The sequence below is a fragment of the Gymnodraco acuticeps genome, unplaced genomic scaffold, assembly GCF_902827175.1.
Source record: "Gymnodraco acuticeps unplaced genomic scaffold, fGymAcu1.1, whole genome shotgun sequence".
Taxonomy (NCBI): domain Eukaryota; kingdom Metazoa; phylum Chordata; class Actinopteri; order Perciformes; family Bathydraconidae; genus Gymnodraco; species Gymnodraco acuticeps.
In genome coordinates, this window is record NW_022990591.1 from 242,501 (window position 1) to 255,000 (window position 12,500).

A 12,500-nucleotide genomic window follows, 5' to 3' on the forward strand; every position below is an offset into this window, starting at 1 on the left:
TCAGCTGATAGAGGTGTTATGGTTCTATGTTCCTGCCTGATCAGCTGATAGAGGTGTTATGGTTCTATGTGCCTGCCTGATCAGCTGATAGAGGTGTTATGGTTCTATGTTCCTGTCTGTTGGATCAGCTGATAGAGGGGTTATGGTTCTATGTTCCTGTCTGATCAGCTGATAGAGGTGTTATGGTTCTATGTGCCTGCCTGATCAGCTGATAGAGGTGTTATGATTCTATGTGCCTGCCTGATCAGCTGATAGAGGTGTTATGATTCTATGTGCCTGCCTGATCAGCTGATAGAGGTGTTATCATTCTATCTTGTTATGCAGCGTGTTGATGATGCTCTCGGAACTAGCTAAACACACAGGTCGGAGGTAGAGTTCTTCAGAATTGACGTGGCAACTCTACCGGGCAGTCAGATCGTGGCTCTTGGACTTGTGATGTGAATCCTCCGGCCGAAGCTCCAAATAAACCATCAGTGTTTGACATCAAAGCTCCTCCTGAGTCGGTGACTCCCACTGCATAGCTGCTACACAGAGGTTTCCCTTACACACACTCTCCCAAAAACACACACACACTGACACACACTGACACACTCTCTCCCAAGCGCAAACATACACACACACACACTTTCCCAAACAGACACACACACACACACACAGGCGCACACACACACACTCTCCCAAACAGACACACACACAGGCACACACACACACTCTGCCAAACAGACACACACAGGCGCACACACACACACTCACTCTCCCAAACAGACACACACACAGACACACACACACTCTCCCAAACAGACACACACACACTCTCCCAAACAGACACACACACAGGCACACACACACTCCCAAACAGACACTCACACACACACTCTTCCAAACAGACACACACACACACACACATACACACACACTCTCCCAAACACACACACACACACACACACACACACACACTCTCCCAAACACACACATACACACACACTCTCCCAAACAGACACACACACAGGCACACACACACTCTCCCAAACAGACACACACACAGGCACACACACACTCCCAAACAGACACTCACACACACACTCTCCCAAACAGACACACACACATACTCTCCCAAACACACACATACACACACACTCTCCCAAACAGACACACACACACACACTCTCCCAAACACACACACAAACACACACATGCTCACTCTCCCAAAAACACATACACACACACACACACACACTCACACACACACACGGACACATGCTCACTCTCCCAAAAAACACACACACACGCATTTTTTCAATCTCTTAAAATGTACGATGCATCCCAAAATCTCCGCGTTATAATAAGTTGTGTTCTCAGCTGCTGCGTGTGTTCCTCCGCGTGTTCAGCGGTGGGAAACGAGCAGCTGTGATAAAAAGATCCTTAAAGGCGATGTGATGGAAACCTGCTGCTGCGTTTACAACAAAAAATGCAACACGTGACCTGCCAGGTAAATAAACAACTTGCTGCACGAGAGAAACTAAAACCAGATAATAAAATATGTTATTTAATCTGCAGGGTAACAGCAGGTCAGTGAAACTCTTCTTTACCCTGCAGAAATGAGCATTTTCACTCCTAAATACGTGTTTATGTGTTAAATAATTCTGCTATTTTGTCCAAATAATGAAGTATCATTTCAAACCAGGAGCCTAGAAATATTTAGAAATAATAAATGAATAAAAATAAATAAATAATAATAATAAATAAATATATAGAAAAATAAGAGGAAACGTCTAAAATAAATATAAATACACAATATAATTCAGAACTCATTTTAAAAATAAAACATGTGCAGTACATCTGAGTTTAAAATAGACAATTGGATTGAACAGACATGTGCAACATACACAGAGGAATGTGTAATAAGTGTGTTCACATTACATAAAAAACTGATGTCATATAGAGTTTTGTTATGTTGACAATATAGCACATATAAATATATACAAAATATCAATTTATATATAAATATATTGACTACAGTACAGTAAGAGTGTAATACCTGCTTCACACCACCAGAGGGCGCCAAAGATTTAAAAACTGCAGAAGAAAAACAAACAGCTGTTCCAGATTAATGAGATAAGATGGACCTTTATTTAATTAAAATGGAGGAGTTTAAAATTAATTAATAACAATTTAAATAAATACATAAGTAAGACGAAACGTCTCAAATAAATATAAATACAAAAAAAAAGTATATATAAATATAAATATTAACTGCAGTACAGACATGGTGTAATACCGGCTTCACACCACCAGAGGGCACCAAAGATTTAAAACCGGCAGATTTATTTGATTGATTGATACATTTATTTCGAACAAGTAAAATAAATAATTACAAAAAAAAAATGTTGCAGTGCATAGTCATGTAAGAGAAAACAAGACAAAGTGACAACAACAACAAAAGCATTAGCAACATAAACAGTCCCACATCTAGTGTTAGAAAAGGAGTGAGAAGAAGTATAATTTATTTAATCTCACCCCCTCACGGCCCGTCCACACAGCGGCGTGCGTTGAAGCTTCCAACGCTTCTGCCCATTCACTTTGAATGGGGTGACGTCACTTTTAGCCGAAATGCATTTTGGGAAGAGACGTGGAGCGTTGCTGGCGTAGCTGGCGTCAAAAGTTGAGCAATGTTCAACTTTTGACGCCTCGACGGAGGCGTCAGCCAATGAGATAGAAATCCCGTTTATTCAAATCTGCCAGTACAATCGCATAGCCAATCAAACCGCGTGTATGCTGGGAGAGACTACGCGGTCATTTCCTCATATTCAAAAAAATTGAGGGGAAATTGATTGTAGCGGTAGTGAATCACCCGGTGCTGTATGATCAGTCTCTGTTCATCTACCGGGATACAAACCGGAGGAGCGAGGCATGGAGGGAGGTGGCAGAGACTGTGGGTGAAACTGGTAGGTTTTCGCCTGTTTGGGGATTTTATATCCAGTTTACTTCGTTTTAACATTGCTATTGCTTTGTATGTCGGGGGCGGGAGATTCATGTGATTGGTTGTTGGTCGTGTTGCTCGCAAAAAATCCCCAAGCTTCAGATACGCCCACCTCCAAGCGTCAACGCACGCTGCTGTGTGGACTAAATGATTTATTTATAATCTATAAATAAATATCATTAATTATCATTATTATTATTATTGTTATTTTTATTGTTAATCTGCTTTACTTGTTGATTGACATACACACATACACATTTATACATACACACACATACACACATACATCGATACATATACTCAGGGCCGCCCCTCCCTACAGGCCAATCACGCAGGCTGCATGGGGCCCCGCCTTGCGCGGGGGGCCCCGCCCAGAGGGCCTCAGCTGCTGTGCGCAGTTCTCCGCGCACCCCGCGCGAGAGTGAAAGTGAGAGGTGACAAGGGGAGCACATCTGTAACCCGACACCGTTGCAATGAATCAACATCTGACCAATCACGGCTTTGATACGGCCACTAGTGCAGGTGAAGAGATGTCGGTGAAAAGACAGTTTCAGTCCGGCGCAAGCAAGAGAGAAAAAAAATAAAACATGAAGAAACTAGAGCATCACTCGAAGGTGGGTTATTGTATGAGTCAAATGTACAACTTGTGAATGTTGTATAAGTCAAATTGCCAATTGCCATTAAAACATCAGCTGCAATTCACGACATGAAGAAGGCAGTCTCTGCAGAGCATACAGGCTAATGGAGATGCAGTTATTTCCAGCATTCTTTATTTAACATTCATTCAAGTATGTGATGCCTGTTATCTGCTGATGTACAGGAGGAGGAGTGATAAACTGTCTGTCTAGTTGGCTTACATAACAGTTAAAGTTTACAGCCTAAAAAACATGGAGCATTTTTTCCCCCCTTATTCATTTTTATGTCAATTTGCACATTTCATGGTGACCCTCAGCCTCTCCCCTTAACTCCTAACAGTCATCATCATGGTGACGCTCAGCCTCTCCCCTTAACTCCTAACAGTCATCATCATGGTGACGCTCAGCCTCTCCCCTTAACTCCTAACAGTCATCATCATGGTGACGCTCAGCCTCTCCCCTTAACTCCTAACAGTCATCATCATGGTGACGCTCAGCCTCTCCCCTTAACTCCTAACAGTCATCATCATGGTGACGCTCAGCCTCTCCCCTTAACTCCTAACAGTCATCATCATGGTGACGCTCAGCCTCTCCCCTTAACTCCTAACAGTCATCATCATGGTGACGCTCAGCCTCTCCCCTTAACTCCTAACAGTCATCATCATGGTGACGCTCAGCCTCTCCCCTTAACTCCTAACAGTCATCATCATGGTGACGCTCAGCCTCTCTCCTTAACTCCTAACAGTCATCATCATGGTGACGCTCAGCCTCTCCCCTTAACTCCTAACAGTCATCATCATGGTGACGCTCAGCCTCTCCCCTTAACTCCTAACAGTCATCATCATGGTGACGCTCAGCCTCTCCCCTTAACTCCTAACATTCATTCATGGTGAGCTCAGCCTCTCCCCCTTAACTCCTAGCAGTCATGATCGCTCAGCCTCTCCCCTTAACTCCTAACAGTCATCATCATGGTGACGCTCAGCCTCTCCCCTTAACTCCTAACAGTCATCATCATGGTGACGCTCAGCCTCTCCCCTTAACTCCTAACAGTCATCATCATGGTGACGCTCAGCCTCTCTCCTTAACTCCTAACAGTCATCATCATGGTGACGCTCAGCCTCTCCCCTTAACTCCTAACAGTCATCATCATGGTGACGCTCAGCCTCTCCCTTTAACTCCTAACAGTCATCATCATGGTGACGCTCAGCCTCTCCCCTTAACTCCTAACAGCCATCATCATGGTGACGCTCAGCCTCTCCCCTTAACTCCTAACAGTCATCATCATGGTGACGCTCAGCCTCTCCCCTTAACTCCTAACAGTCATCATCATGGTGACGCTCAGCCTCTCCCTTTAACTCCTAACAGTCATCCTCATGGTGACGCTCAGCCTCTCCCCTTAACTCCTAACAGTCATCATCATGGTGAGGCTCAGCCTCTCCCCTTAACTCCTAACAGTCATCATCATGGTGACGCTCAGCCTCTCCCTTTAACTCCTAACAGTCATCCTCATGGTGACGCTCAGCCTCTCCCCTTAACTCCTAACAGTCATCATCATGGTGAGGCTCAGCCTCTCCCTTTAACTCCTAACAGTCATCATCATGGTGACGCTCAGCCTCTCCCCTTAACTCCTAACAGTCATCATCATGGAGACGCTCAGCCTCTCCCCTTAACTCCTAACAGCCATCATCATGGTGACGCTCAGCCTCTCCCCTTAACTCCTAACAGCCATCATCATGGTGACGCTCAGCCTCTCCCCTTAACTCCTAACAGTCATCATCATGGTGATGCTCAGCCTCTCCCCTTAACTCCTAACAGTCATCATCATGGTGACGCTCAGCCTCTGCCCTTAACTCCTAACAGTCATCATCATGGTGACGCTCAGCCTCTCCCCTTAACTCCTAACAGTCATCATCATGGTGACGCTCAGCCTCTCCCCTTAACTCCTAACAGTCATCATCATGGTGACGCTCAGCCTCTCCCCTTAACTCCTAACAGTCATCATCATGGTGACGCTCAGCCTCTCCCCTTAACTCCTAACAGTCATCATCATGGTGACGCTCAGCCTCTCCCCTTAACTCCTAACAGTCATCATCATGGTGACGCTCAGCCTCTCCCCTTAACTCCTAACAGTCATCATCATGGTGACGCTCAGCCTCTCCCCTTAACTCCTAACAGTCATCATCATGGTGACGCTCAGCCTCTCCCCTTAACTCCTAACAGTCATCATCATGGTGACGCTCAGCCTCTCCCCTTAACTCCTAACAGTCATCATCATGGTGATGCTCAGCCTCTCCCCTTAACTCCTAACAGTCATCATCATGGTGACGCTCAGGCCTCCTCCCCCTTAACTCCTAACAGTCATCATCATGGTGCTGCTCAGCCTCTCCCCTTAACTCCTAACAGTCATCATCATGGTGACGCTCAGCCTCTCCCCTTAACCCCTAACAGTCATCATCATGGTGACGCTCAGCCTCTCCCCTTAACTCCTAACAGTCATCATCATGGTGATGCTCAGCCTCTCTCCTTAACTCCTAACAGTCATCATCATGGTGACGCTCAGCCTCTCCCCTTAACTCCTAACAGTCATCATCATGGTGACGCTCAGCCTCTCCCCTTAACTCCTAACAGTCATCATCATGGTGACGCTCAGCCTCTCCCCTTAACTCCTAACAGTCATCATCATGGTGACGCTCAGCCTCTCCCCTTAACTCCTAACAGTCATCATCATGGTGACGCTCAGCCTCTCCCCTTAACTCCTAACAGTCATCATCATGGTGACGCTCAGCCTCTCCCTTTAACTCCTAACAGTCATCATCATGGTGACGCTCAGCCTCTCCCCTTAACTCCTAACAGTCATCATCATGGTGACGCTCAGCCTCTCCCCTTAACTCCTAACAGTCATCATCATGGTGACGCTCAGCCTCTCCCCTTAACTCCTAACAGTCATCATCATGGTGACGCTCAGCCTCTCCCCTTAACTCCTAACAGTCATCATCATGTCAACCACAACACAGAGAAGTACTGATAGCAATGTGTGTGTAGTTGTTGATGCATTGCTGACAGAGGGAACTAGAATACAGATTTAAGAAATATCAGTTTTTGAGCATGTCATAAGCATGTTTTGTCTTGACTATATTACAACTATTATAATAAAATAATATAGTATTTATATTATTGAATTGATTATGATTATTATTATTATTATTATTATTATTAGTAGAAGTAGTTTATTTGCATTAATCATATTCTAATCTTTTTGAGGCTAGTATTTGGCTGGAAATGCAGACGTACCTGTAAACGCATACTGAACGACATACATGCACATTTACCATTTACCTCACTGTATAAAAAAGTAACTGTTGATAATAATAATAAACAGGAACTATATTTTCAAAGTAGCCTACTTTGTTTCCAAAAAAACATTTTTCACTCCTGTCGGTTGGGGGGGGGGGGGGGGGGGGCCTCATCTCACAATGTTGCTTGGGGCCCCAAGTTGGCCAGGGGCGGCCCTGCATATACTGTATATGTATATATGTCAATCAACAAGTAAACCAGATTAATAATGTGTGTATGTTTATGGGTATAGATATACACATACATATACCCATATACATACACACATACATATATACACATATACATACTATTACACACACATATATATACATACAGTCAAACACAGCAGTCAGAGTGTAATACGCCACCAGAGGGCGCCAACGATTTAAATACTGCAGAAGAAAAACAAACAGCTGTTCCAGATTCATGAGATCAGATGGACCTTTATTTAATTAAAATTCAGGAGTTTAAAGCAGCAACAGGACAGTACAGATTTACACGAGGTAAAATAAAAATAATAACTATTTAAATAGATCGATAGATAGATCGATAGATAGATCGATAGATCGATATATAGATCGATAGATAGATATATAGATCGATAGATAGATAGATAGATAGATCGATAGATAGATCGATAGATAGATCGATAGATAGATCGATAGATAGATAGATAGATCGATAGATAGATCGATAGATAGATATATAGATCCATCGATCGATAGATAGATAGATAGATGGATCGATAGATAGATCCATCGATTGATAGATAGATAGATATATAGATGGATCGATAGATAGATATATAGATCGATAGATAGATAGATAGATCGATAGATAGATCGATAGATAGATCGATAGATAGATCGATAGATAGATAGATAGATCGATAGATAGATCGATAGATAGATATATAGATCCATCGATCGATAGATAGATAGATAGATGGATCGATAGATAGATCCATCGATTGATAGATAGATAGATATATAGATGGATCGATAGATAGATATATAGATCGATAGATAGATAGATAGATCGATCGATAGATAGATCGATAGATAGATAGATAGATCGATAGATAGATAGATAGATAGATCCATCGATCGATAGATAGATAGATAGATAGATAGATGGATCGATAGATAGATATATAGATCGATAGATAGATAGATATATAGATCGATAGATAGATAGATAGATAGATAGATCCATCGATCGATAGATAGATAGATAGATAGATAGATGGATTGATAGATAGATATATAGATCGATAGATAGATCGATAGCTAGATAGATAGATTGATAGATAGATAGATAGATCGATAGATAGATAGATAGATCCATCGATCGATAGATAGATAGATAGATGGATCGATAGATATATAGATAGATCGATAGATAGATAGATAGATCGATAGATAGATCGATAGATAGATAGATAGATCGATAGATAGATAGATAGATAGATAGATAGATCCATCGATCGATAGATAGATAGATGGATCGATAGATAGATATATAGATAGATCGATAGATAGATAGATAGATAGATAGATCCATCGATCGATAGATAGATAGATAGATAGATAGATAGATAGATGGATCGATAGATAGATATATAGATCGATAGATAGATAGATAGATCGATAGATAGATCGATAGATAGATAGATAGATAGATAGATAGATAGATGGATAGATAGATAGATCGATAGATAGATAGATAGATCGATAGATAGATCGATAGATAGATCGATAGATAGATAGATAGATCGATAGATAGATTGATAGATAGATATATAGATCCATCGATCGATAGATAGATAGATAGATAGATAGATAGATGGATCGATAGATAGATATATAGATAGATCGATAGATAGATAGATAGATTGATAGATAGATCCATCGATCGATAGATAGATAGATAGATAGATGGATCGATAGATAGATATATAGATCGATAGATAGATAGATAGATCGATAGATAGATCAATAGATAGATCGATAGATAGATAGATAGATCGATAGATAGATAGATAGATAGATAGATCCATCGATCGATAGATAGATAGATAGATAGATGGATCGATAGATAGATATATAGATCGATAGATAGATAGATAGATCGATAGATAGATCGATAGATAGATAGATCGATAGATAGATCGATAGATAGATCGATCGATAGATCGATAGATAGATCGATAGATAGATCGATCGATAGATGGATAGATAGATCAATAGATAGATCGATAGATAGATAGATAGATAGATAGATAGATAGATCCATCGATAGATAGATAGATAGATAGATAGATCCATCAATCGATAGATAGATAGATCGATGGATGGATAGATAGATCGATGGATGGATAGATAGATAGATAGATAGATAGATAGATAGATCGATAGATAGATCGATAGATAGATAGATCGATAGATAGATAGATAGATAGATAGATAGATCGATAGATAGATCGATAGATAGATCGATAGATAGATCGATAGATCGATAGATAGATAGATAGATAGATCGATCGATCGATAGATAGATAGATAGATAGATAGATCCATCGATCGATAGATAGATAGATAGATAGATAGATAGATAGATAGATAGATAGATAGATAGATAGATAGATAGATAGATACTTTATTGATCCCACTTTGGGAAATGATTTTGTCACAGAAGCAGAAGAGTGTTCAGACTTTATAATATAATGCTTTAAATATTTTTAAAGTGGAAAAGAGAATGAATAATTAAAAATAAAATGAAAAATACAACAAGATCCAAAACACTACATGTTATTTATAAGAAAGGAGAATTAAAGAAATTAAAATAGAATGATACGGTAACTGTTGAAACAAGATAATATAGCAAAGCACGTATAGATAAACATGGCTCAGTCTTTATAAAATTAGGACTTAATATTACATTACATTACATTACATTACATTACATTACATTGCATTTAGCTGACGCTTTTATCCAAAGCGACTTACAATAAGTACATTCGACCAGGAAGACACAACCTTGAAGAAAACAGAATCATAAAGTACATCAGGTTTCATAGAGCTAAACATTTCAAGTGCTACTCAACTGGCTTTAGGTAAGCCAGTCCTTTATTAGTATAAAAGTGCTTTGTTAATAGTTCTATCGCTCGAAGTGGAGTCGAAAGAGATGAGTTTTCAGTTTGCGCCGGAAGATGTGCAAGCTATCTGCCGTCCTGATGTCAATGGGGAGCTCATTCCACCATCTTGGAGCCAGGACAGCAAACCCACGTGTTTTCGCCGATGAGAACTTGGGTCCCCCTCGCAGCGAGGGTGCAGCGAGTCGTTTGGCTGATGCAGAGCGTAGTGCACGCGCTGGGGTGTACGGTTTAACCATGTCCTGGATGTAGGAAGGGCCAGATCCATTCGCAGCATGGTAAGCAAGTACCAGTGTCTTGAAGTGGATTCTAGCAGTTACCGGAAGCCAGTGAAGGGAGCGGAGGAGCGGAGTGGTGTGGGAGAATTTAGGAAGGTTGAAAACCAGACGAGCCGCTGCATTCTGGGTGAGCTGCAGAGGTCGGATGGCACATGCAGGTAGACCAGCCAGGAGGGAGTTGCAGTAGTCTAGGCGTGAGATGACGAGAGCCTGGACCAGAACCTGAGTCGCTTTCTGTGTCAGCTGGGGACGTATCTTCCTGATGTTGTAAAGCGTGTATCTGCAGCAGCGGGTTGTAGCAGCGATGTTTGCAGTGAAGGACAGGTTGTTATCTAGGGTCACACCCAGATTCCTTGCAGTCTGAGTCGGGGAAACAACTGAGGTGCCGATGTTGATTGTTAGGTCAAGAGTGGGACAATCTTTTCCCGGAAGGAAGAGCAGCTCAGTCTTGTCAAGGTTGAGCTTGAGGTGGTGAGCAGACATCCACTGAGAGATGTCAGCTAGACAAGCAGAGATGCGTGCGACGACCTGGGTCTCTGAGCGGGGAAAGGACAGAATTAATTGGGTGTCGTCAGCGTAGCAGTGGTAAGAAAAACCATGCGGGCTAATGACTGATCCGAGTGAGTTTGTGTACAGGGAGAAGAGGAGGGGACCAAGAACAGAGCCCTGAGGGACCCCTGTAGTTAATTGACAAGGGTCGGACTCAGACCCTCTCCAAGTCACCCTGTAGGTACGGTCTTTCAGGTATGAGGTGAGGAGGGAAAGTGCAGAGCCTGAAACTCCAAGTTCTTGGAGAGTGCGAAGGAGGATCTGATGATTCACCGTGTCGAATGCAGCAGACAGGTCCAACAGGATGATGACAGAGGAGAGGGATGCAGTTTTGGCAGTGTGCAGTTCCTCCGTGACAGCAATGAGAGCAGTTTCTGTGGAGTGACCTGCCTTGAAACCAGACTGGTGCGGATCCAGAAGGTTGTTCTGATGGAGATAACAGGAGAGTTGTTTAAAGACAGCGCGTTCAAGTGATTTAGACAGGAACGGGAGGAGAGAGACAGGCCTGTAGTTTATAACATCAGACGGGTTGAGAGTGGGTTTCTTTAGGAGAGGGTTTACTCTTGCCTCCTTGAGACTGTTTGGAAAGTGACCAGAAGTTAGAGAAGTGTTGATGAAATGGGTGAGAAACGGTAGAATATCAGGAGCGATAGTCTGAAGGAGGTTTGAAGGGATAGGGTCCAGAGGACAGGTGGTAGGGCGGGCAGAGGTAATGAGGGTAAGAACCTCACTTGGAGAGAGAGGGGAAAAGGAGGTCAGTGTGTTGGTGGAAGGAGGGTCTGGTGACCCAGCGGTGAGTAAAGGTGAGTCAGAAAAAGAAGAGCGAATATCATCAACCTTTTTTTCAAAGTGGGTAACAAAGTCGCTTGACAGAAGGGAGGAGGAGGGAGGAGCTTTGGAGGGTCCAAGAGGGTGGAGAAGATGGAAAATAGTTTTTTAGGATTGGAATAGGAAGATTGGATCTTATCTTGAAAGAAAGTGCTTTTTGCCTGAGAGATCGAAGTATCTCAAAGTACTGACTGTTGATGCAACAGTGTTTAAGTGGTCCATTGGCATAGTGTCATGTACACTAAAAGAGACTCTGCCAATGCAGTGGCTCAGTCAGTCGGGGCTTGGACTGTGAGCCGTAGGGTCCCCGGTTCAAGTCCCCGACCAGACCTAAATACAGAGTGTGGACTGCTACTTGGAGAGGTCCCAGTTCACCTCCTGCCCTGCCGTGGTGCCCTTGAGCAAGGCACCGGACACCCCCCTTCCCCCCTCACTCCCATTGCTCCCCGGCGCTGTACAATAGCTGCCCACTGCTCCTAGTACTAGACTCCTGGTTCACATTTCACTCTGCATGTGTGACCATTACAGAGGGTTTCATCCCTCCCAATTCTATTCTATTAATATCCCAAAATACTGACTAAATATCTCAGAATATCCCAAAATACTGACTAAATATCTCAGAATATCCCAAAATACTGACTAAATATCTCAGAATATCCCAAAATACTGACTAAATATCTCAGAATATCCCTAAATACTGACTAAATATCTCAGAATATCCCAAAATACTGACTAAATAT